General features: G+C 46.4%; 1 long non-coding RNA gene across 2 annotated transcripts in view; it reads left to right on the top strand.

The window, feature by feature from the left end:
* Window positions 1–24,729, top strand: part of LOC135050285 (uncharacterized) — a 181,364-nt gene that overhangs the window by 138,127 nt on the left and 18,508 nt on the right. Inside the window, exon 1 of one of the 2 annotated variants that reach the window (XR_010241593.1) lies at window positions 5,420–5,484. The exons of the other annotated variant lie outside the window; for it this stretch is intronic. This is a non-coding gene — a long non-coding RNA (uncharacterized LOC135050285). Of the gene's footprint in view, window positions 1–5,419; window positions 5,485–24,729 lie in introns of those variants that run through there. 2 annotated transcript variants of the gene reach the window in all.

The raw sequence follows: 24,729 nt of genomic DNA, 5'->3' as shown, positions 1-24,729 counted from the left end.
GTAGAAGAGGGGTGACACAGGGTAGTCAGACCACAATTTCTGAAACACTTCTGCTGAAATGATGTCCTCGTCTCTGGCCTGCTGTAAAATGTGTTTTAATTCCGTCTGATATTCAACTGACGGGTCACGTGATAATTTACAGTAAGTCAATTCATCATTAAGCAGTCTCAGACACTCTTCTTTATAGTCAGCAAGCTCCTGGATCACTATGGCTCCGCCTTTGTCCGCATGGCGGATCACAACGTCCCTTCTCTTGCTCAATCCAAAAAAACAGGAAAGTTGGTATAAGTTTAAAATCAGCTCTAGGTATCAGTAACATCAGTGCCAGATTAAGGTCCACTTGGGCCTGGAGCTGAAATTTATGAAGGGCCTATTGTGTGCTGCCGCAAGGGGTGTGACCAGCACACCAAGAGTGTGACTAGTGATGTGGGAGTGTGGTCTGCACAGGGGGTGTGGCCTGTACATATCGTGTGACTAGCGCCTACCTTCAAAAATCTCCTTTTCCCCCGCTTTCCACTTACATGAACATTGCAATGTGAGAGTCTATGAATGAACAAACCCCTTGTTAATGTGACTGTAATACAGATGTAGCCATGCTCATTGTGGCTACATCTTCACCGAACAAGCACTCTCGGCGCAGCTAGCACAGAACTTGACAGTACAAGGTCCTTCCAACGTAGGCATACTCTGCTTGTTCATACCGAGCTTACACCTGCCCCCTTCTTTGCAGCTCTTTGTGTGGCAGCGACCCCTCCTGACTATTATTTATTTATTACCAGGTATTTATATAGCGCACACATATTCCGCAGCGCTTTACAGAGAATATTCAGCTATTCACATCGGTCCCTGTTCCAGTGGAGCTTACACTCTATGGCCCTCATTCCGAGTTGTTCGCTCGCTAGCTGCTTTTAGCAGCAGTGCACACACTAAGCCGCCGCCCTCTGGGAGTGTATCTTAGCATAGCAGAATTGCGAACGAAAGATTAGCAGAACTGCTACTAAATAATTTTTTGCCGTTTCTGAGTAGCTGCAGACCTACTCACGAATTGCGATCAGCTCAGTCCGTTTAGTTCCTGGTTTGACGTCACAAACACGCCCTGTGTTCGGCCAGCCACTCCCCCGTTTCTCCAGCCACTCCCGCGTTTATCCCTGACAGCCTGCGTTTTTTTCGCAAACACCGGGAAAACGCAGAGTTGCTGCCCAGAAACGCCCCTTTCCTGTCAATCATTTACCGAACACCAGTGCAACTGAAAAGCGCCGCAGAAGCCACAGCAAAACTGCTAAGTTTTGTGTTAAATAACTAAGCGCATGCGCCCTGCGTACCATGCGCATGCGCAGTTAGCAACAAATCGCAGCATAGCGAAAATCGGCAACGAGCGAACAACTCGGAATGACCCCCTATATTTCCTATCACATGTACACACACACACACACACACACACACACACACATTCACGCTAGGGTTACTTTTTGTTGGGAGCCAATTAACCTACCAGTATATATTTTTGGATTGTGGGAGGAAACCGGAGTACCCGGAGGAAACCCACGCAAGTACGGGGAGAATATACAAACTCCACACAGTTAGGGCCATGGTGGGAATCAAATCCATGACCTCAGTGCTGTGAGGCAGTACTGCTAACCATTACATCATCCGTGCTGACTACAGCAGTGTGGCTCTGTGTCATTTACAATGAGCGGGGTATATATTGGAGGCGCACAGGCAACAGAATAACCCCTCTAAAACCAGGTGTCCTGTGTCTGCAATAGCGGTGAAACATCAGCAGGGCTATGTATGGCAATCATAGAAACAAACACCTTGAAACATAGTAACTACCGGCAGAAACAAAATAACAACATATAGAAACAAAATAGCAACATAGTGGTGTGCAGTCCTACAAAGGAAGATAATGGGGGTCATTCCAAGTTGATCGCAGCAGGATTTTTGATAGCAATTGGGCAATACCATGTGCACTGCAGGGGAGGCAGATATAACATGTGCAGAGAGAGTTAGATTTGGGTGGGTTATTTTATTTCTGTGCAGGGTAAATACTGGCTGCTTTATTTTTGCACTGCAAATTAGATTGCAGATTGAACACACCCCACCCAAATCTAACTCTCTCTGCACATGTTATATCTGCCTCCCCTGCAGTGCACATGGTTTTGCCCAATTGCTATCAAAAATCCTGCTGCGATCAACTTGGAATTACCCCCAATGTACAGTAAATTACGACAGCACAGAGGCTGTCAGTATGTGGTATCAATAGGAAATCTGTTGGAGAAGACTGACAACATACAGGACAGCATGCATGCTATAAACAAAAGGACATATGTGGGAGAACTATAACAATGCAATAACAGCACAAAGGGTATCACCGATAGGATGCGTCATACGGCAAGTAATAGTATAATATCCCACAGCACATGGCATAGCAGTAATAGAACAAACAGCAAGGCGGCTAATAAAATACATAATACACAAATATTGCAGAATGTGAAATACAAAGGGACCAAATAATGATGAAAATAGAAAATAAAAAGTAACAAATAAAAAAAAAGAAAATATAAATAAATAAAATTAAAATAAAATACACATACAAAATAAACATAATCCACAAGGGGTTGGGTATGGCTTTCCGGCGCTGGGGATCCCAACAGTCAGCATATCGACCGCGGGTTCCCGGCAGCAGAATGGCAGAGGAGGCGAGCGCAACGAAGCCCCTTGCCGGCTCACTGCCTTTGCCACTCTGCAGGCTAGGTGGTGAGCTGCTCTCGCCACAGGTTCTATTCCCACTGTATGGGAATAGTCCCTGCTAATCAGCATGCCAACTGTCAGGATTTATAGGGGGATGGGATGTAGCCGTCAGTATTGTGACCAGCGGTCTACTGACTGCCGGTGACATAACTACATCCCTCCACAAGATGACAAATGTGATAAATAAGCACATACAGCAGTGCCATGTCAAATAAATACGCCCAACCCCCGGTGTAATGTCACACAATGACACAGACCTCAAAGTGGGCTAATAAGGGCTCCAAAGGTGGACAATACCAAAACTCAGAGCACACACCGATGCAGTAACTAGCGGGTACAAAGGGGCAAAACCTAGTAAAGGGCCCAGCATACACAACAGTGGCCAAATATATAAAGAGCAAAATAAATGAAATGGCCTGGTAAGGGTCTAAGTCTATCCATAGAGATAGTGATGTGCACGCAGCAGTACCATAAATCGCATAAACATCACATATATGGGTTGCAGTCAATTTACCAGCTGTCTGGATCCTGGCATTCAGGATACTAATGCTGGGATCCTGACACCCAGAGAAAAGCCGGTGGTCGGAATCCCGGACGAGGCATGGAATTCCCATTCGGATGGAGGTCCACTCTACCACTCGAGGGCAAACAGAAAAGTGTGGCGAGCGAGGGGACTCACTGCGCTCCCTGACGGCATTCCGCCTGACGGGATACCAGCGTCAGTCTCCTGACTGCTGGGATCCCGAACGGCGGTAAAGCATACCGAACCCATATATACGTTGGCATTAAAACACCATTTTGTTTCACTATATTGGAGTCTCCTGAGTGTCGCTTTACTGGAATATGGTGTGTGGGTGTGTGTGTATAATATATATATGTGCATGATGTCTGTCACTCCACCGATAAGATCACAACTTGTTCAGGTGCCATTCGAAGTCAACAGAACCACATATACAGTAATAAGGTCCCTGAAAAGTTGACCGCAATCTAGACTATGTCTGGATTATTTCATTGGGTGATATATATATATATATATATATATTTATTTAGGATCTGGTTAGCATACCGCCGTTCGGGATGCTGGCAGTTGGAATACTGACGCTGGAATCCCAACACTGGCCAGTAGATTGACGCTGGGATCCCGACATTGAACACAATGCCGGCACCAGAACTCCGACTGGCATCTCGATCGTAAGTATGGCGGGAAGGGTTAGGCTATGCTTGACGGGGGAAGGAAGGTAGGTTCACTACACTACAGGAAGGGTTAAGTGGGGGGGAGGCTAGGGTTAGGCTGTGGGGAGGGATGGTTATGGTTAGGCTGCGGGTACGGGTAGGGAGGGTTAGAAAGGTAGAAGGGGAGGGTTAGAATACTTACCTAGCAGGTGTAGGGATTCTGCGGATTAAGATGCCGCTGTTGGTCTTCTTTGAGCACTGCATTACAAGCGCAAGGATCCCAATGCCATCCCATATATATATATATATATATATATATATATATAGAGAGAGAGAGAGAGAGAGAGAGATACATGTGAGATGGGACAGCTGAGGAAAGGTTGAGTGGCCGCCAGGGTAAGTATGGGAGTGAGGAAGGGGGATGGGTGAGGGGTTTGTGTCTATACCATGATGGGGGAGGGGGAGGGGAAGAAATTGGGATGAATGTGTGGGACCCACCTGGGATGGATTGGGAAGGAGGCACGATGGGAGGAAGGAGAGGGATTTGAGCAACAAAAGGGAAGGGAAAGGGTTTGGGTAAATAGCAGAGAGAGGGTGGAGCCAAGCAGGGGCAGGCACTGACTGAGGTGACCGGTCTTAAACTAGTACATACTTACAAACAAAGAGATATATACAGTTTCAAGTCACCAAATATAATTGCTAACATCTTCATTGTGGCAGTGCATACCTTTCTATACAGCACTGCACTACAGCGCTTCTGTGATCAGCAGCAGCCACATACCGCAGCTCAGTCAGGATCATCAAGCCTTACTTCACGGTCCTGAGCTCGGCTACTCCAGCTGTGCCACAGGGCAGCGCATGTTACAGTCACCCTGCGGGATGTGCGCCATGATATCATGGAGCGGCAGTGCGGGAGAGGTCCAGAGGCAGAAACCGAAAGTGAAGCACCTGCTGCACCGCTATTACCGCCTTCTCAAGCTCTTCCTGCGCTTCACTTTCAATATTCCCGGTTTTTCTTCCCCCCGGGCGGGAATAGGGGGAAGCGTTTGATGTGTGAGTGTACGAGACCTTATGCGGCCATAGGAAATGCTGTGGGCCTTTTTTGATGGGGGGCCTGGAGCTGTAGCTTCATCCGCCCCATTATTAATCCGGCTCTGGCACACACACACACACACACACACACACACACACACACACACACACACACACCTCCACCACATATACACACTACACACACACCACATATACACACCACCACATAAACACACACAGTACACACTATACACACACCCACCACCACAACATATACACACACAGTACACACTATGCACATTTAGGACACACGCACACCACACAAACTGTTTACACACACATTAATCAAGAAGCTATTCATTTAGCCTTGCCAGGCCTCTTGTAGCAGCAGCTGAGCTCCCCGTGCAGTCTGGGGGGGGGGGGGGGGGGAGCTTAGGCCTGTGAGTCACTCACAGCAGGACCCCAGAGAAGGAGAGGGAGGGGCAGCCAGCACACTGCCTGCACAGCTCCTGCTCCGTGACATCTCAGGTGAGAGTGCTGGAGCCGGAGGAGGGGGCATGGGAGAGAGGAGGCCGCTGGCAGTCTGTGACAGGAAAAAGTTTTTTCCTGTCAATGCTGCCAGTTTGCTGTAGGCCTATTTTCAATGGGGGGCCTGGAGCTGCAGCTCCATCCGCCCCATTGTTAATCCGGCCCTGAGTAACATGTTTGTATTGACATGTGATTCTCTATGTATATGGAGCGAGTTAGCAATTGGTCGTGGTGTAGCCATTAGATTGGTTCATCTGTGTACTTTTATTTTTTATTTTTTCACATATTTTTCATTATGTCAAAAAAGCTGTTTTTACGTTGATAAAGCTAAATATTTATCTTACTTAAAACCCTTTTAAGAGGTCTAAGAACAATATACGCTATTAACGTATGGAATACCGTAAGGGTACGCACGTTGCGTAACAATCGCTTAGCCGTAGTCGAGACGCTCAAGCGCCACGTTCGCTCACGGCCAAGGGATCACAGGCAGGCCCGCTATTGGCTGCCGACTAACGTAATGATTCGCTATAGCGTAGCGGACGCTGTATCGGGAGCGAGCCGCTCGAGCGACACAAACGCTCGCAAGAATACGCTGTTGGTATCGGGCACACTATAGGTGAGCGACTACCGTAATGCTACGCTATCAGCGTAGCGGACGCTCGAGACCACGAGGAGATCACGAGTGGCGCAGACGCTCACAAGATAACAATCAGTAGACCTTGAATGTAACACACAGAAATGATATTCTTATACTGTAAACCCTTTTGTAGTGATAAGGTGAAAATGCAACACAGTGTAAGATGGTTTACACTAAAGCTGTTTGAGCGATAGAGACGCTCCTATTACCCACTGCAATATAATGATCACACAATACCGGTCTAAGGGTCTAACGCCTTTTAAGGAAATGAATGAACGTTCAAAAAGAATAATACAATACAAGTCATACACTACCAATATAACATAGACTACCTAACCAGATAACTACACATGAAGTACAATATCAGTACAATAACTATATAAGAGAAACGAGAGAGAAAGAGAAGAGAGAGAGATATGGCTCACAATAACAAGAAAGACAATATGATTGCGGAGAAAACTTACGCACAAAGGGGAACGATCGCATGCGCCTCTGGACATCCAGCTCCCGATTATCAGCAATGAGAACCGTTGAAGAGTGAGCTGGATGTGATCGGCTTGTCTATTTATGCCCCACACACACAATACAATTCAATGGTCCCTACAATCTCATTGTTCATTGGACACAGGAATCCGTCTTCGCACTAAAACAAAAGGTCATAGGTTGGTTCATACAGGTGGGCTGTGACTACTTCCAACTGCTCAGGTGGGTGGGAAACTAGGTTTCCCGCCGCATGGATAAGTAAGTGCAAATAATAGTAAATAGACATAAACTTCTTATGTCCATAACTATTCGCACGAGCGATTAATCCGCTTCAAACCAACACCGGAATATTGCTAATTAAATACTCTTCCGATGGATACTAAACACCACTGTATAATCCTTGTCTTACCCTTTGTATCAGAAAAAGAGGGATCTCTTTTTCCATGAACATGCTACATTAACTAAACTTTCAGAATCTATCAAAGGGACCATGATCTACAAAATACATTATATGGTTAAAATATATATCGATTGAGTCACCCGCTAGACGCATACAAACTCTACCGTAAATCCGCATATCGTGCGCCTGCGGGTGCCCGCGAAGGCGAGTATGCGCACGCACGGGAGAGCTCTTGCACGCGCAGCGGGGGCTCGCATGAGGTGCAAATATGGCAGTGTGCATAGTGATATTTTTCTGACTTTGACAGTCCACCCTTTGGCAGTCAACAATAACTGCCACTTCCTAAAATATTTCAAAACGAGAAAAATATATGTCAAGTGTAAATACATTTCCATGATTGGGTAAGGGAGGAGAGGAGAAGGTAGGAAAAGGGTATGACCTAGTGAGATAGCAGAAGCATGTGTGTATGAATCCATGTTTGGGGGGGGGTCATGTATCATCGTGCCGTACATGTTTTAAATCAAGCTTCGAGGTATTGCGAAGTATACATTTGAATTCCTTCTTATCCCGTGGTACGGGTCTGTGGATGGGCTGTCAAACTTTACCGAGCTCTCTTCGGCTTTTGGTTGCAACAAAATGGGGGAGCACATTTTAGTTGATGATACATGAATGGGGGAATATGTGATTGCTGATATCTGTGCTGGTATTCCCTATCGACTATGTGTGTCATTACCTGAAGGTTGTAGAAATGAAGATAAGACACAATTATGGTAAATGCAGTGGTATTCTATGTCAGGTTAATGAACATTTGTCGGTTGAAGTCTTGTTCGGTGTCTGTTGAATGCAGTCTTCTTTGGGCTTTTGCCAATAGGTGTGAGCAAAAGCTTTGTCAATGTCCATAGACTTACAAAAATGTTGGGCTAGCGTAATTTTAAAATTTCTAGGGAAACTGGGGGTCTATGGCATAGTTCATCAAATATCTGTGTATAAGGTTGTCAAAACTTCTTCTTTAATCCATCTGTTGTCTGTATACAGGCTCGTCAAATTTCTCGTCCAAGTGGGTCATTTTACCTTGGAGAAAACGGAAAAACAGGTGAAAGAAACGGACCGTATAATCGCATTTTCATCACATCGTTGTTTCTACCGTTGGGTCATAAATCAAATCCATTGGAATTACAATTTCCTCACTCCTCAAACTCATTACCCTGGTACTACGTTTGCACTTCATTAAAGCCTGACCGCATCTAAATATCAAGCCAATCGTTATGACAACACCTAAGATACATAGGAGAAACTTCCCTACATCCATTATGACTCCTTGAGCCCATTCTCCTAAACCAGAGAACCAATTTCGCGGGTTCAACCATGACACCCAACCAGTCAGCTCATTACCCACAGCAGCAAGGGTGAGATTGTGTCTCCTGCGAAATTCCCATTTTAATTGGAGAATATCGTCCATCTTTTGGTCTATGACCTCGACCGGGTCCTCGGTGCTATTCGTAATATAAGTGCAGCATTTCACGCCGTACTGCGTTGCCAGTGTGACACAATATCCACCTGTCACTGCTGTGAGATAATTGAGAACCATTCTATGCTGAACCAGTTCTGTTTTATAAGCCTGAAGCTCTCTTCCAGTATACCTAAAAGTGTCATCATACATTTCTGTGATATTGTCTAACAAATTTGCGAGCGCAGATATGTATTTATAATTCAACACTCCTCTGGCGGTGCGAGTGATGTCTAACGCAAGTAGAAACTGAATCCCGGTGGATTCATGGATCATGTCAGAGGCCGGATGCTCTGTTCTTTCTATCAGGTGCCGTTTAACTACGTGCTCGTAGTGGGTGTGAGTATAAGGAGCTTGGGCAACACGGTGTATATCTTTCATTTTGGCATGTGATACAGTCATTACTTCAGGCAGTACTTTTCCAATATAACACAATCCTTCAGAGTTTGGGGCAAGCCACTTATACGCCTTCCTCCCGCATATGAAATATGCATCATCGGGGAGAACATATGGGACGGAGTAGGACATAACCATATTACACATCTTCCATGTGAAATTTCCTAACCCTAATTCCCCCATCTGTCTAGTACACGTATCAGCTTGTACGATATGTGCACAGTATCCTGGTGATACCTCTCCAACTCTCGTAATCCTACTTCCTAGGGTATACCTATATCGGAAAGATTTTCTTCTACTGGCTATGTGGCGTATAAGCTCTGTATCTGTCGGCATTCTATCTGCTCTATATGAAAAGGTCATGGTTTGGTTACTCCATGACACTTCCCAATTTCCCGGCTTTCGGGGATTGGAAATGTTAAAACATATTAGGGATCTATCCACATGATATTGGTGGAGCTTCAAACTAGGAGGACTGGAGATATTAAACCTCCTGTCCACCGGCCTCCCACCACTTAGCTCAAGTACCTCCCCTATCGTTAAAGGAAATGGTACTAGTCCTGATTTGCTATGACCTTGAGGTACTTGAGAGCATACCCAACAATCTGTTTGATTCAACACACTACCCACTAAGGAGTGATAGTCACTCAAGGGATGCCGGTCCATGTGGATATTAAAACTGGATTGGCATTTCTTGATGCACCCATCCTCAACTACATTGTCACAGAGCCTACAGATACAGTTTTCTTCAGCTAACAATCCTTCACAATTCCTTCTATGGTCTATGTTATCGGATCGTTTTCTGATACTCGCCTTTGCTTGTTGATTATGTTGTTCTCGGAAAACTACGCCTCCATCTCTGTCATCAGAACCCATTCCAGAACCTTTCTCGACCTCCATGGTACTCTCGCCGGAACAGACTGCTCTGGTCAACATCATGGTCAACAGGAAAATCCGGATCACAGTCTCTTGGGGCAAGTCCATCTTAGGAGGAAACGAAGAAGAATGAGAAGGGGGAAAAAATAATTTGAGGGAGAGGGGATGGGAAGTGGAGAAAAACAATAAAAGGGAAACAGGGAATCGACAACTGCTTTTGATCTTGTGATTCTCAATGCTCAGGTGCCGCCTCAGTCCTCCTGGAACAGACACTCCAGTGATACAACTTCCTCTACCGTCTGTTCCTTATCACGGGACCTCTCTGGATCAGCAACCTTCTTACAATGGGACGAATGAACCCAAGTCTCTCTCTCGGCAACCTTCAATGCTGTAGTGCTAGTCAATAAGACTTGGTATGGTCCTTCCCATCTGTCAATAAGGCAACCTGAGCGTAGAAAATTCCGTATCATTACATAATCCCCAGGTTCAATGTCATGACAATTACTATCTGGTAAATCAGGAATCACCAACTTCAAATTATCATTTTGATTCCTTAGCTGTTTACTCATGTTAATCAGGTACTTTACAGTCACTTCATTGTTACACTTTAAATCATCCTGAGGGTTAATCATAACATGCGGTTGTCGACCAAACAAGATTTCAAAGGGAGACAGATTAAGAGGGGACCTGGGAGTGGTTCTGATGCTGTATAGTACAATGGGTAAAGCTTCTGGCCAGGTCAATCCTGTTTCTGCCATGACTTTGCTCAGTTTATTTTTAATAGTGCTGTTCACTCTTTCCACCTTCGCACTCGCCTGTGGACGGTATGGAGTGTGCAGCTTGCTATCAATTCCCATCAACTTACACATTCCTTGAAAGACATCACCTGTAAAATGGGTACCCCTATCACTTTCAATTATTCTAGGGATACCATATCTACATACAAATTCCTGCACAATTTTCTTAGCAGTAAACATAGCGGTATTTGTGGCCGTAGGAAATGCTTCGACCCAATTTGAGAACACATCTATACAAACAAGTACATATTTCAAATTTCGACAAGGGGGTAATTGAATAAAGTCAATCTGTATTACCTGAAAAGGTCCGCCTGTAGGTGGGATATGAGATGGTTCTGTTGGTATTGCCTTTCCGATATTCTTTCTCAAGCAGGTAAGGCATGACATTGCTCTCTTACCTGCATGGGATGAAAATCCTGGGGCGCACCAATATGCTCTTACCAACTTACACATTCCCTCCTTGCCCAGATGAGTCAGCCCGTGTGCTGCCTCAGCTAAACATGGAAGATATGCTCTGGGGGCCACTGGTTTACCTTGTCCATCCGTCCAGAGTCCTGAGGACTCCTGGCCATATCCCTTTGCCTTCCAGACTGCCCTTTCCTGTGTGGAACACAAATTTTGCATTTCACACAGCTTCTGTGTGTTGATGGTATTGAATACCATCAATTGTGTGGTGTCTGTCTGTCTGGGGGTACCGGCTGCTAACTTAGCAGCTTCGTCTGCTCGGCTGTTACCAAGTGATACTGGGTCCTGGCTATATGTGTGTGCTTTACACTTGATAACAGCCACTCTGTCGGGTTCCTGTATCGCTGTTAGAAGCCTTTTTATGTGAGCTGCATGCGCTACCGGTGTACCAGCTGCCGTCATGAAATTTCTGAGGCGCCATAGGGCTCCGAAATCATGGACTACCCCGAAAGCGTATCTAGAGTCGGTGTAGATATTGGCTGATTTGTCCTTAGCCAATTCACATGCTCTGGTTAGGGCGACCAGTTCAGCAACCTGGGCTGAGTGAGGTGGGCCTAGCGGTTCTGCTTCTATGGTGCCTTGGTCATCTACGACTGCGTATCCAGTACACAAGTCTCCCGAGTCCGACTGTCTGTGACAACTACCATCTGTGTAGAAGGTCAGATCTACATCTTCCAGTGGGTTGTCACTGATGTCAGGCCTTGCGGTAAAATTTTGGGTCAAATATTCCATACAATCATGTGTGTCCTCCTTTGTATTAAATTCTTCTTCCCCACCACTCTCATCCTCCACCCTTTGTGCCTGTCCAGGCACACCTGGGAGATATGTTGCAGGATTTAATGCACTGCATCTCCTTATGGTGATGTTTACGGTGGCCATTAGTGCCAATTCCCATCTTGTAAACCGCGCTGATGAGACGTGCCTGGTTTGGGCAGAATTTAGCAAGGCTGACACTGCATGTGGTGTATGAATTGTGAGGTTGTGACCTAGCACTACATCTTCGCTTCTCGTTACTAGCAATGCTATCGCAGCAACGCTTCGCAAGCATGTGGGGAGGGATCGCGCTACCGTGTCTAGCTGAGCGCTGTAGTATGCTACTGGCCTGCTGGCATCACCATGCTTTTGGGTTAGGACGCCTGCCGCGCAACCAGAACTTTCTGTTCCGTACAGCTCAAAGGGTTTCCCATAGTCTGGCATACCTAATGCTGGTGCCTGCGTTAGGCACTGTTTAAGTCTCTCAAATGCCATCTCGGACTCGTCTGTATGCGAAATCCGATCAGGCTTGTTTGAGGAAACCATCTCCTGCAAAGGTAATGCTAGAATGGAAAATCCTGGGATCCAGTTACGGCAATACCCACACATTCCTAAAAATGTTCTGATCTGTTGCTGGGTTTGTGGCAGAGTCATGTCTCTAATTGCTTGAATTCTATCAGCGGTCAGGTGTCTCAGTCCTTGTGTTAGACAGTGTCCCAAGTATTTTACTTTAGTTTGGCATAATTGCAACTTGTCTTTGGAAACCTTGTGTCCTGTGTCTGAAAGATGAAACAGGAGCTGTTTCGTATCCTTCAGGGATGCTTCCACTGAATCAGAACATAGTAGTAGATCATCCACGTACTGTATTAATACTGATCCACTCCCTGGTTGGAAAGACTGTAAACAATCATGCAAAGCCTGGGAAAATATACTTGGACTGTCTATGAAACCTTGTGGTAATCGAGTCCATGTGTATTGGACTCCTCTGTATGTGAATGCAAACAAATATTGGCTGTCAGGGTGCAGAGGTACCGAAAAGAAAGCGGAGCAGAGGTCAATAACAGTGAAAAAATTCGCAGTGGGAGGGATTTGCATAAGGATGACAGCTGGATTTGGCACTACGGGGAACTGACTCTCAACTATTTTGTTAATCCCCCTTAGATCCTGCACTAGCCGGTAACCCCTCCCCCCACTCTTTTTCACAGGGAAGATGGGACTATTGGCAGTGCTGGACGTTCTTACCAGAATGCCCTGTTGTAGCAAGCGCTCTATTACTGGGTATACTCCTAACTCCGCCTCTGGCTTCAGAGGGTATTGTGGGATTTTTGGAGCTATCCTACCATCTTTTACTTGCACAACTACTGGAGCTACGTTTGCCATCAATCCAGTGTCTTGTCCGTCTTTAGTCCACAGTGACTCTGGTATCTGGGATGTCATTTCTTCTACTTGGGATGGAGTCCTATTTGTCATAATGGTATGTGACATTAATTTTGATGGGGAGTCTAACATGTCTCGCACTTCCTGAGCGTGATTCTCAGGTATGTCCAAGAATACACCTTCAGGAGTACAATAAATGACGCACCCCATTTTACATAATAAGTCTCTTCCCAGGAGATTCGTCGGTGCCGATGCAGCCAGCAAAAAGGAATGCTTGGTATGTAAAGGCCCTATTGTAATCTCGGCTGGTTTGCTAACAGGGTAATGCTGGACTACTCCCGTTACTCCTATGGCTGGAACTGTCTTACCAGTGGTTCTCATGCCCACTGTCGAATTTATCACTGATTTGGCCGCCCCCGTATCTACAAGAAAGTTTAATGATTTACCAGCTACATTAATTGCAATTTCGGGTTCACTACCAAGACTTGCAATCAATTTTACTGGCTGCAGATTACAGGTATGGCCACACCCCTATTGGGTATGGTGACCTCCCTGAATCCCGCTGGCAGCAACTACTTGTGAAGGGGTTAAATGGGAACTACCAGAGGCTTGCCAGTCTCTGTTCGGGGGGTATCTTTTTGTTTCCCCTGCATGTGGCTCATAACTCCGTTTCTGCGGACCCTGATCCCAATGTCGTGTGTCGTGTCGTTGTCTAGGGGGTTGATAAGGCTTTTGTATGTTTCTCGATTTACAGTCTCGTGCAAAGTGTCCCTCTCTATGACAGAAATAACAGGTTACCACATTTGACTTACCCACAGGGTTTGGTGATCTATACAAAGGCTGCCTTGTGGTCAGGGCCTGTATACTTACGGCCATTAACTTATCACCTTGTAATTCCCTGTGTCTGGTGATATTCCGATCGTGATCCACAGCTGCCTCTCTCAAAAGTAGCCACCGACAGACCTCGCCAACATGGTTGCGTGGTCTGTACCCTTGTCTTTAATGCCTCTTTTAAACCATCCATTAGTACAGATACTGCTACTTCTCGATGGTTTATGTTTGTTTTAATGTCCTCTATGCCTGTGTATTTTGCCATATCTAGCAATGCCCTGTGAAAATACTCTGCAGCTGTTTCTGACTCCTTTTGTTTAATGGAGAAAATCTTGTTCCATTTAACTACAGCTGGAAAATACTCCTTTAACTGTAAACTTATCCTTTTTACATTGTCTTTGTTGTACACATCTGTAAGAGGTACATCCTGATCCAATCCACAGTCAGCTAAAAATTGAGCCGAGTCGACATTGGAGGGTAAACAAGCCCTCAGCAATACCTGCCAGTCTTTGTTATTGGGCTCTAAAGTGTTCCCTAGGTCTCTGATGTATTTCTGGCTAGCAACTAGATCTTTTCTAGGATCAGGGAATTCAGACACTATGGTTCTTAATTCCATTCGGGAAAATGGGCTGTACATGGCAATGTTCCTGATAGGAGTGACTCCTGTAGTGTCCGTTTTCCCATTGGGAACTGCTATTACCCTCACGGGAGCAAGTTTAATAACATCATTCTGTGTAGATTCTACAGCCTGTGGTGAAATGGTTTCAGCATAGTGTATGGTGCCGTACTTACCCGTTGATACGACCTCACCTGTCCCTCCGCTAGGGGGCTTTGTTACTAATCTTAAGGGTTGGGCCGTGCCTACTGTTGTTTCTGATATGGTGGCTGCTAGAGAGAGCGCCGATATTGTTGCCGATTCGTCCTCTTGATCACACTCCTGGGGAAATTTCAAAACAGGGTACAACTTGCACGGGTTAATACTTGCATTGGTTAACTTATTAACATTTACACAGTTGCTAAGTGTTTGTTTGTTACACCCTAATGCGTCATTCTCCGCAACCAATTTCTCTCCTGATATGTATGGTGGCGGCGGGGCCGTGGCTACCAGTTTCTTGATAGGATTAGATCCCGCCGCCTGAGCCAATCCTCTCTGTATTTCACCCTCCTGTTGCCATAACTGCAAATAATCATAATGTTGGATTCGTCTCTTTGTTGATTTAATGAGACATATCCTCCTCTTTAGATTTTGTAACACTTCTGGGCTAAAGCTGCCTACTCTTGGGAACTTCTCCCCGTCATGCACAGTCATTCTCTCCCATTCATCACATAAAACCTCTGTGTGTGAACCGTGGCCCTCATTCCGAGTTGATCGCTCGCAAGGCGAATTTAGCAGAGTTGCTCACGCTAAGCCTACGCCTACTGGGAGTGTATCTTAGCTTCTTAAAATTGCGACCGATGTATTCGCAATATTGCGATTACAAACTACTTAGCAGTTTCAGAGTAGCTTCAGACTTACTCGGCATCTGCGTTCAGTTCAGTGCTTGTCGTTCCTGGTTTGACGTCATAAACACACCCAGCGTTCGCCCAGACACTCCCCCGTTTCTCCGGCCACTCCTGCGTTTTTTCCGGAAACGGTAGCGTTTTTATCCACACGCCCCGAAAACGCTGTGTTTCCGCCCAGTAACACCCATTTCCTGTCAATCACACTACGTTCGCCAGAGCGAAGAAAAAGCCGTGAGTAAAAATACTATCTTCATTGTAAAATTACTTGGCGCAGTCGCAGTGCGAATATTGCGCATGCGTACTAAGCGGAATTTCACTGCGATGCGAAGAAAATTACCGAGCGATCAACTCGGAATGAGGGCCCGTATTTTTCACACATTACGTACCTTGCCGACCCGATTGGTCGGTTTACTGAATCAACCCGAACCGAGGTTGATCGCCCCCTACCTGAACAATTGGCCCCCATAACTTGCAGGTGTTGCTTTCACCACCTCTGACCTTCAATCAGGGTCTTCAGCGAACCCTTACAAAAACCAAAATGTTCACGATAGGCTGACGGTGGCGGTTTACCGAGTACCCCACTCACTCGCCCATGCCGACCAATACGACCTACACACTGCCCTAGTGCTTGCGTACTCGACCCAGGGCCCCTATGAACCTTCGTTTACTGGAACATGTGAGTGTGTTCCGCAGAGCATTGACCCTTTCCAGTAACTGTTGGTTGTTGGATAATTCCTGAGTGACCAGCGAAATTCCCTTCAGAAAATAAAAAATTACACAAATCACGTCAGAATGTACAAATAGTGTTTGTGACCCGTTTCGTACACAAATGGTACTGGTCAGATTAACTAATGCACACAATTACGTTCGGTACAATCGTTCAGCACATAAGCAACTAATCTTATGTGCGGAGCGACCAGTGGAATCGAAAATTGCGGCTGCGAATTCCTTCAGCATGAGCTTTATTGGCCTATATGGGTTCTGCACCAACCCCCTGGGTTGTGCTCTTTTCTCTATTTATAGCGGACTTCCTAGTCTGCTGTACCTGGACCTCCTGGTCAATTCCGGACCTCCTGGTCTGTGCTACAATAGACCTCCTGGTCTGTGCTACAATAGACCTCCTGGTCTGCTGTACTCTAATGCTCAGATTTTATGTTTAACAAAGGATGCCTCCCTTGCCACCATGCACGTCACTTACATGTATGTACCCTGCGAGAACTCGACTTCCTGTGGTTCAACCTCAAAAATTGTATAAACTTATATATGCAAACACTCACTCACCACATGTACACTTTTGTTTCTATTTCTATTTCTGCGCAGAAATTTTCTTTCCTTTAGACCAGATGTGTTGTAAATTTGGAGAAGGATCTGTTAATCTAAATTTCGGACACTAAAATAGATTTGCGCTATTTATCGCGTTGCCACCTTTTCGCCTGTTACAATAACACTAGCGTGTGATTTGAGTTACGTGGGCGTACCCGGACGCTCCGTTGCGTAATATACGCTGCGTGCGTCGGCCTTTGAGTTGCGTACGCGAGTCTCACCCTTTGTTAGAGACGCGTGTACACAAAGCAAATATCCACCGTAACACAATGTACACGTTTATCAATGTAGGTGATCCTCGATCATCTACCAAACACCACACCAATCTCTCCTTGTATCTTTAGGCAGAGCTGCGTGCGTGCTTTGCAATTTATCCCTTAATGCAGGCATGTCCAAACTGCGGCCCTCCAGCTGTTGTGAAACTACATATCCCAGCATGCCCTGACAGAGTTTTGCTGTCAGAAAATGCTAAAGCTGTGCCAGGGCATGCTGGGATATGTAGTTTCTCAACAGCTGGAGGGCCGCAGTTTGGACATGCCTGCCTTAATGTATTACTTTTACACTTTAACTATGAAATAGCGGCAAATCTCTCTTAGCACGTCTATCAATTATAGAATGGCAAACAGGAGAGTGATATGAAAATACACGAATGAAAAGAAATGCAGATATGTGCGTGCGTGCGTACGCAAGACAGAAATAAACAGTTTTAAAAGACACTAGCGTGTTGTTCTTACCTCCGGTTCCCGGATTCCTTCAGCACCCTTTACTAAGCGAAGCAGACGCTTATCCAGACAGCACTACGAGGAATATGATCTCCCGCCCTTTGCTGATGGATAATGTCTGCTGAAATTACCTAGTGCAGATATGTGAAGGACGGGCGAGCCGCCAATTGATAAAGCTAAATATTTATCTTACTTAAAACCCTTTAAGAGGTCTAAGAACAATGTACGCTATTAACGTATGGAATACCGTAAGGGTACGCACGTTGCATAACAATCGCTTAGCCGTAGTCGAGACGCTCAAGCGCCACGTTCGCTCACGGCCAAGGGATCACAGGCAGGCCCGCTATTGGCTGCCGACTAACGTAATGATTCGCTATAGCGTAGCGGACGCTGTATCGGGAGCGAGCCGCTCGAGCGACACAAACGCTCGCAAGAATACGCTGTTGGTATCGGGCACACTATAGGTGAGCGACTACCGTAATGCTACGCTATCAGCGTAGCGGACGCTCGAGACCACGAGGAGATCACGAGCGGCGCAGACGCTCACAAGATAACAATCAGTAGACCTTGAATGTAACACACAGAAATGATATTCTTATACTGTAAACCCTTTTGTAGTGATAAGGTGAAAATGCAACACAGTGTAAGATGGTTTACACTAAAGCTGTTTGAGCGATAGAGACGCTCCTATTACCCACTGCAATATAATGATCACACAATACCGGTCTAAGGGTCTAACGCCTTTTAAGGAAATAAATGAACGTTCAAAAAGAATAATACATTACAAGTCATACACTACCAATATAACATAGACTACCTAACCAGATAACTACACATGAAGTACAATATCAGTACAATAACTATATAAGAGAAACGAGAGAGAAAGAGAAGAGAGAGAGAGAGATATGGCTCACAATAACAAGAAAGACAATATGATTGCGGAGAAAACTTACGCACAAAGGGGAACGATCGCATGCGCCTCTGGACATCCAGCTCCCGATTATCAGCAATGAGAACCGTTGAAGAGTGAGCTGGATGTGATCGGCTTGTCTATTTATGCCCCACACACACAATACAATTCAATGGTCCCTACAATCTCATTGTTCATTGGACACAGGAATCCGTCTTCGCACTAAAACAAAAGGTCATAGGTTGGTTCATACAGGTGGGCTGTGACTACTTCCAACTGCTCAGGTGGGTGGGAAACAAGGTTTCCCGCCGCATGGATAAGTAAGTGCAAATAATAGTAAATGGACATAAACTTCTTATGTCCATAACTATTCGCACGAGCGATTAATCCGCTTCAAACCAACACCGGAATATTGCTAATTAAATACTCTTCCGATGGATACTAAACACCACTGTATAATCCTTGTCTGACCCTTTGTATCAGAAAAAGAGGGATCTCTTTGTCCATGAACATGCTACATTAACTAAACTTTCAGAATCTATCAAAGGGACCATGATCTACAAAATACATTATATGGTTAAAATATATATCGATTGAGTCGCCCGCTAGACGCATACAAACTCTACCGTAAATCCGCATATCGTGCGCCTGCGGGTGCCCGCGAAGGCGAGTATGCGCACGCACGGGAGAGCTCTTGCACGCGCAGCGGGGGCTCGCATGAGGTGCAAATATGGCAGTGTGCATAGTGATATTTTTCTGACTTTGACAACGTGTGTATAAGTTGTTTATTAACCTGGCATCAAGTAATGAGAGCACCTTAATTCTGATATTGTTTTTATGTTTTCTCTAACGTCCTAGTGGATGCTGGGGACTCCGTAAGGACCATGGGAATAGACGGGCTCCGCAGGAGACTGGACACTCTAAGAAAGATTTAGTACTACTGGTGTGCACTGGCTCCTCCCTCTATGCCCCTCCTCCAGACCTCAGTTAGAATCTGTGCCCGGCCAGAGCTGGGTGCTTTTAGTGGGCTCTCCTGAGCTTGCTAATAAGAAAGTATTTTAGTTAGGTTTTTTATTTTCAGAGAGCTTCTGCTGGCAACAGACTCTCTGCTACGTGGGACTGAGGGGAGAGAAGCAAACCTACTAACTGCGGCTAGGTTGCGCTTCTTAGGCTACTGGACACCATTAGCTCCAGAGGGTTCAAACACAGGATCTTAACCTTGGTCGTCCGTTCCCGGAGCCGCGCCGCCGTCCCCCTCGCAGAGCCAGAAGACAGAAGCCGGCAGAAGCAAGAAGACATCGAAATCGGCGGCAGAAGACTCCTGTCTTCACATGAGGTAGCGCACAGCACTGCAGCTGTGCGCCATTGCTCCCACACTAACCCACACACTCCGGTCACTGTAGGGTGCAGGGCGCAGGGGGGGGGGGGGGCACCCTGGGCAGCAATTAAGTACCTCCTGGCAAAAGCAGCATATATACAGTTGGACACTGTTATATGCATGAGCCCCCGCCATTCATATTACACAAAATCGCGGGAGAAGCCCGCCGCTGAGGGGGGCGGGGCCTTCTTCCTCAGCACTCACCAGCGCCATTTTCTCTCCACAGCTCCGCTGAGAGGAAGCTCCCCAGGCTCTCCCCTGCACGATAGAGAGGGTGTAAAAGAGAGGGGGGGCACATACATTTGGCGTAAAAACAATATATACAGCAGCTACTGGGTTAACACTAAGTTACTGTGTGATTCCTGGGTCATATAGCGCTGGGGTGTGTGCTGGCATACTCTCTCTCTGTCTCTCCAAAGGGCCTTGTGGGGGAACTGTCTTCAAATAGAGCATCCCCTGTGGGTGTGGTGTGTCGGTACGTGTGTGTCGATATGTCTGAGGTAAAAGGCTCCCCTAAGGAGGAGATAGAGCAAATATGTGTGTGAGAGGGTGTCTCCGTCGACAACGCCGACACCTGTTTGGATATGTGTAAGTGCTGAGGTGAATTTATTGCACAAAAGATTAGAGAACAGACAGGAAATCTACCCATGTCTGTCCCTGTGTCACAGAGACCTTCAGAGTCTCACAATGCTCACTATCCAAAATAATAAACACTGATATCGACACGGAGTTTGACTCCAGTGTCGACTACGATAATGCAAAGTTACAGCCAAGATGGCTGAAAGGTATTCAATATATGATTATTGTAATAAAAGATGATTTGCATATCACTGATGACTCATTTGTCCCTGACACAAGGGTACGCATGTTAAGGGGAAGAAAGCTGAGGTAAATTTCCCTCCTCTCATGAGTAAAAAGAGCGGGAATCTCCAGACAAGAGACTGCAGCTTCCCACAAAAAATTCTCAGGCAGTATCCTTTCCCCACTAGGGCCAGGATGTGTTGGGAATCTTCCCCTAGGGTGTCCTGTTTGCACAGAAGGTAGCACTAGCTATTCTCAGGGATCCTGCAGATAGCGTGCACATTCTAGTATACTACTCAGACTGGCGATTGTGTCAGCATGGGTTTATAGCGCTGTGGCAGCGTGGACAGGTACCTTATCAGCAGAGATTGAGACCCTAGTATGCATATAGATATATATATATATATATATGTATATATAGAGATATATATATATTAAAGATGCTGTCTTAAGTGATATATATATATATATATATATATATATATATATAAAACATGCCCAAAGAGACATGAGTATACTGGGTCCTAGAGTCAAAGCTATGTCGATTTCTGCTTGACGTGTCCTGTAGAATATGCAATGGACAGATGATGCCGACTTAAGAGGCGTGTGGAAGGCTGAGGATTGTGTGGAGAAGGGTCTCGGACCTGGTCTACACAGCTATAGCTGGTAATTCTGATATTTTGCCTTATATTCCTGCACAGCCTAGGAAAGCACGACATTATCAAATGCAGCCTTTCGAATAAAGAAACAAGAAAGTCCGAGGTGCGTCCTTTCTTGCCAGAGGCGGGGGCACAGGAAAGAAGCTGCACAACACAGCTAGTTCCCAGGAACAGAAGTCCTCCCCGGCCTCTACAAAAATCCACCACAAGGCGGAGCTAGGCCCGGTGGGGGCACGCCTTCGTCAGTTCAGCCACAAGTGGGTTCACTCCCTGTTAGATCCCTGGGCAATAGATATTGTGTCTCAGGGATACAAGCTGGACTTTGAGAAGACGCCCCCTCACCGACGGCCCTGCCGGCTTCCCCCCACGAGAGGGAAACAGTGTTAACTGCAATTCATAAATTGTATCTTCAACAGGTGGTGGTCAAGGTTCCCCTCCTTCAACAAGGAGGGGGTTATTATTCGACCATGTTGTAGTCCCGAAACCAGACGGTTCGGTCGGACCCATATTGAATTTAAAATCCCTGAACATATACCTGAAAGGGTTCAAGTTCAAGATGGAATCGCTAAGAGCGGTTATTGCAAGCCTGAAAGGGGGAGATTTTATGGTGACTCTGGACATAAAGGAGGCATACCTTCATGTCCCCATTTATCCACCTCAGAATTGCGGTACGGGATGGTCATTACCAATTTCAGACGTTGCCGTTTGGTCTCACCACGGCCTTGAGAATATTCACCAAGGTAATGGCAGAAATGATGGTGCTCCTGCGGAAGCAAGGTGTCACTATTATCACGTACTTGGACGATCTCATAAAAGCGAGATCAAGAGAGCAGTTGCTGAACAGCGTATCACTTTCTCTGGAAGCGAAACGGCAACACGGCTGGATTCTATATATTCCAAAGTCGCAGTTGGTTCTTACAGCTCATCTGCCTCTCCTAGGCATGATCCTAGACACAGACCAGAAAAGGGTTTATTTCCCGATAGAGAGATCTCAGAAGCTCGTGACACTGGTCAGGAATCTATTAAAACCAAAACAGGTGTCAGTGCATCACTGCACTCGAGTCCTGGGAAGGAGGGTGGCATCATTCGAGGCCATTCCCTTCGGCAGGTTCCATAGGAGGACCTTCCAATGGGACTTACTGGACAAGTGGTCCGGATCACATCTTCGGATGCATCGGTTAATCACCCTATCCCCCAGAGCCAGGGTGTCTCTCCTGTGGTGACTGCAGAGTGCTCACCTTCTCGAAGGTCGCAGATTCGGCATTCAGGACTGGGTCCTGGTGACCACGGATGCAAGCCTCCGAGGGTGGGGGGCAGTCACACAGGGAAGAAATTTCCAAGGGCTGTGGTCAAGGCAGGAGACTTGCCTTTACAATAATATCCTGGAACTAAGGGCCATATACAACGCCCTAAGTCAAGCGGAGACCCTGCTTCGCGGCCAACCGGTTCTGATCCAGTCAGACCGCAGTGGCTCATGTAAACCGCCAAGGCGGCACAAGGAGCAGGGTGGCGATGGTAGAAGCCACCAGAATTCTTCGCTGGGCGGAGAATCACGTAAGCGCACTGTCAGCAGTGTTCATTCCGGGAGTGGACAACTGGGAAGCAGACTTCCTCAGCAGGCACGACCTCCACCCGGGAGAGTGGGGACTTCATCAGGAGGTCTTCACGCAGATTGCAAATCGATGGGAACTGCCACAGGTGGACATGATGGCGTCCCGCCTCAACAAAAAGCTAAAAAGGTATTGCGCCAGGTCAAGGGACCCTCAGGCGATAGCTGTGGACGCACTAGTAACACCGTGGGTGTTCCAGTCGGTCTATGTGTTTTCTCCTCTTCCTCTCATACCAAAGGTGCTGAGAATTGTAAGAAAAAGAGGAGTGAGAACAATACTCATTGTTCCGGATTGGCCAAGAAGGACTTGGTACCCGGAACTGCAAGAAATGCTCACAGAGGACCCATGGCCTCTGCCTCTCAGACAGGACCTGTTGCAACAAGGGCCTGTCTGTTTCAAGACTTACCGCGGCTGCGTTTGACGGCATGGCGGTTGAACGCCGGATCCTAGCGGAAAAAGGCATTCCGGATGAAGTTATTCCTACGCTGATAAAGGCTAGGAAGGACGTGACAGCAAAGCATTATCACCGTATATGGCGAAAATATGTTGCTTGGTGTGAGGCCAGGAAGGCCCCTACAGAGGAATTCCAGCTGGGTCGATTCCTGCACTTCCTACAGTCAGGTGTGACTATGGGCCTAAAATTAGGGTCCATAAAGGTCCAGATTTCGGCCCTATACATTTTCTTTAAAAAAGAACTGGCTTCACTGCCTGTGGTTCAGACGTTTGTTAAGGGAGTGCTGCATATTTAGCCCCCTTTTGTGCTACCAGTGGCACCTTGGGATCTTAACGTGGTGTTGGGTTTCCTGAAATCCCACTGGTTTGAGCCACTTAAGACTGTGGAGCTAAAGTATCTCACGTGGAAAGTGGTCATGCTGTTGGCCTTAGCTTCGGCTAGGCGTGTGTCAGAATTGGCGGCTTTGTCATGTAAAAGCCCCTATCTGGTTTTCCATATGGACAGGGCAGAATTGCGGACTCGTCCGCAATTTCTGCCAAAGGTGGTGTCATCTTTTCATTTGAACCAAACTATTGTGGTGCCTGCGGCTACTTGTGACTTGGAGGATTCCAAGCGGTTTGACATAGTCCGGGCTTTGAAGATTTAGGTAACCAGAACGGCTGGAGTCAGGAAGACTGACTCACTGTTTATCCTGTATGCATCCAACAAGCTGGGTGCTCCTGCTTCAAAGCAAACTATTGCTCGCTGGATCTGTAACACGATTCAGCAGGCTCATTCTGCGGCTGGATTGCCGCATCCAAAATCAGTGAAAGCCCATTCCACAAGGAAGGTGGGCTCTTCTTGGGCGGCTGCCCGAGGGGTCTCGGCATTACAGCTTTGCCGAGCTGCTACTTGGTCGGGTTCAAACACCTTTGCAAAATTCTACAAGTTTGATACCCTGGCTGAGGAGGACCTTGTGTTTGCCCATTCGGTGCTGCAGAGTCATCCGCACTCTCCCGCCCTTTTGGGAGCTTTGGTATAATTCCCATGGTCCTTACGAAGTCCCCAGCATCCACTAGGACGTTAGAGAAAATAAGATTTTACTCACCGGTAAATCTATATCTCGTAGTCCGTAGTGGATGCTGGGCGCCCGTCCCAAGTGCGGACTTTCTGCAATACGTGTATTGCTTAATAAAGGGTTATGTTATGTTGGCATCCATTGGTTGATGCTCTGTTGTTTGTTCATACTGTTAACTGGGTAAGTTTATCACAAGTTATACGGTGTGATTGGTGTGGCTGGTATGAGTCTTACCCTGGGTTCCAAAATCCTTTCCTTGTAATGTCAGCTCTTCCGGGCACAGTTTCCTTAACTGAGGTCTGGAGG

Source organism: Pseudophryne corroboree, chromosome 2, assembly GCF_028390025.1.
Source record: "Pseudophryne corroboree isolate aPseCor3 chromosome 2, aPseCor3.hap2, whole genome shotgun sequence".
Classification (NCBI taxonomy): Eukaryota; Metazoa; Chordata; class Amphibia; order Anura; family Myobatrachidae; genus Pseudophryne; species Pseudophryne corroboree.
The sequence above is the reverse complement of the archived record's forward strand: the minus strand, read 5'-3'. Positions and strand labels throughout refer to the sequence as shown.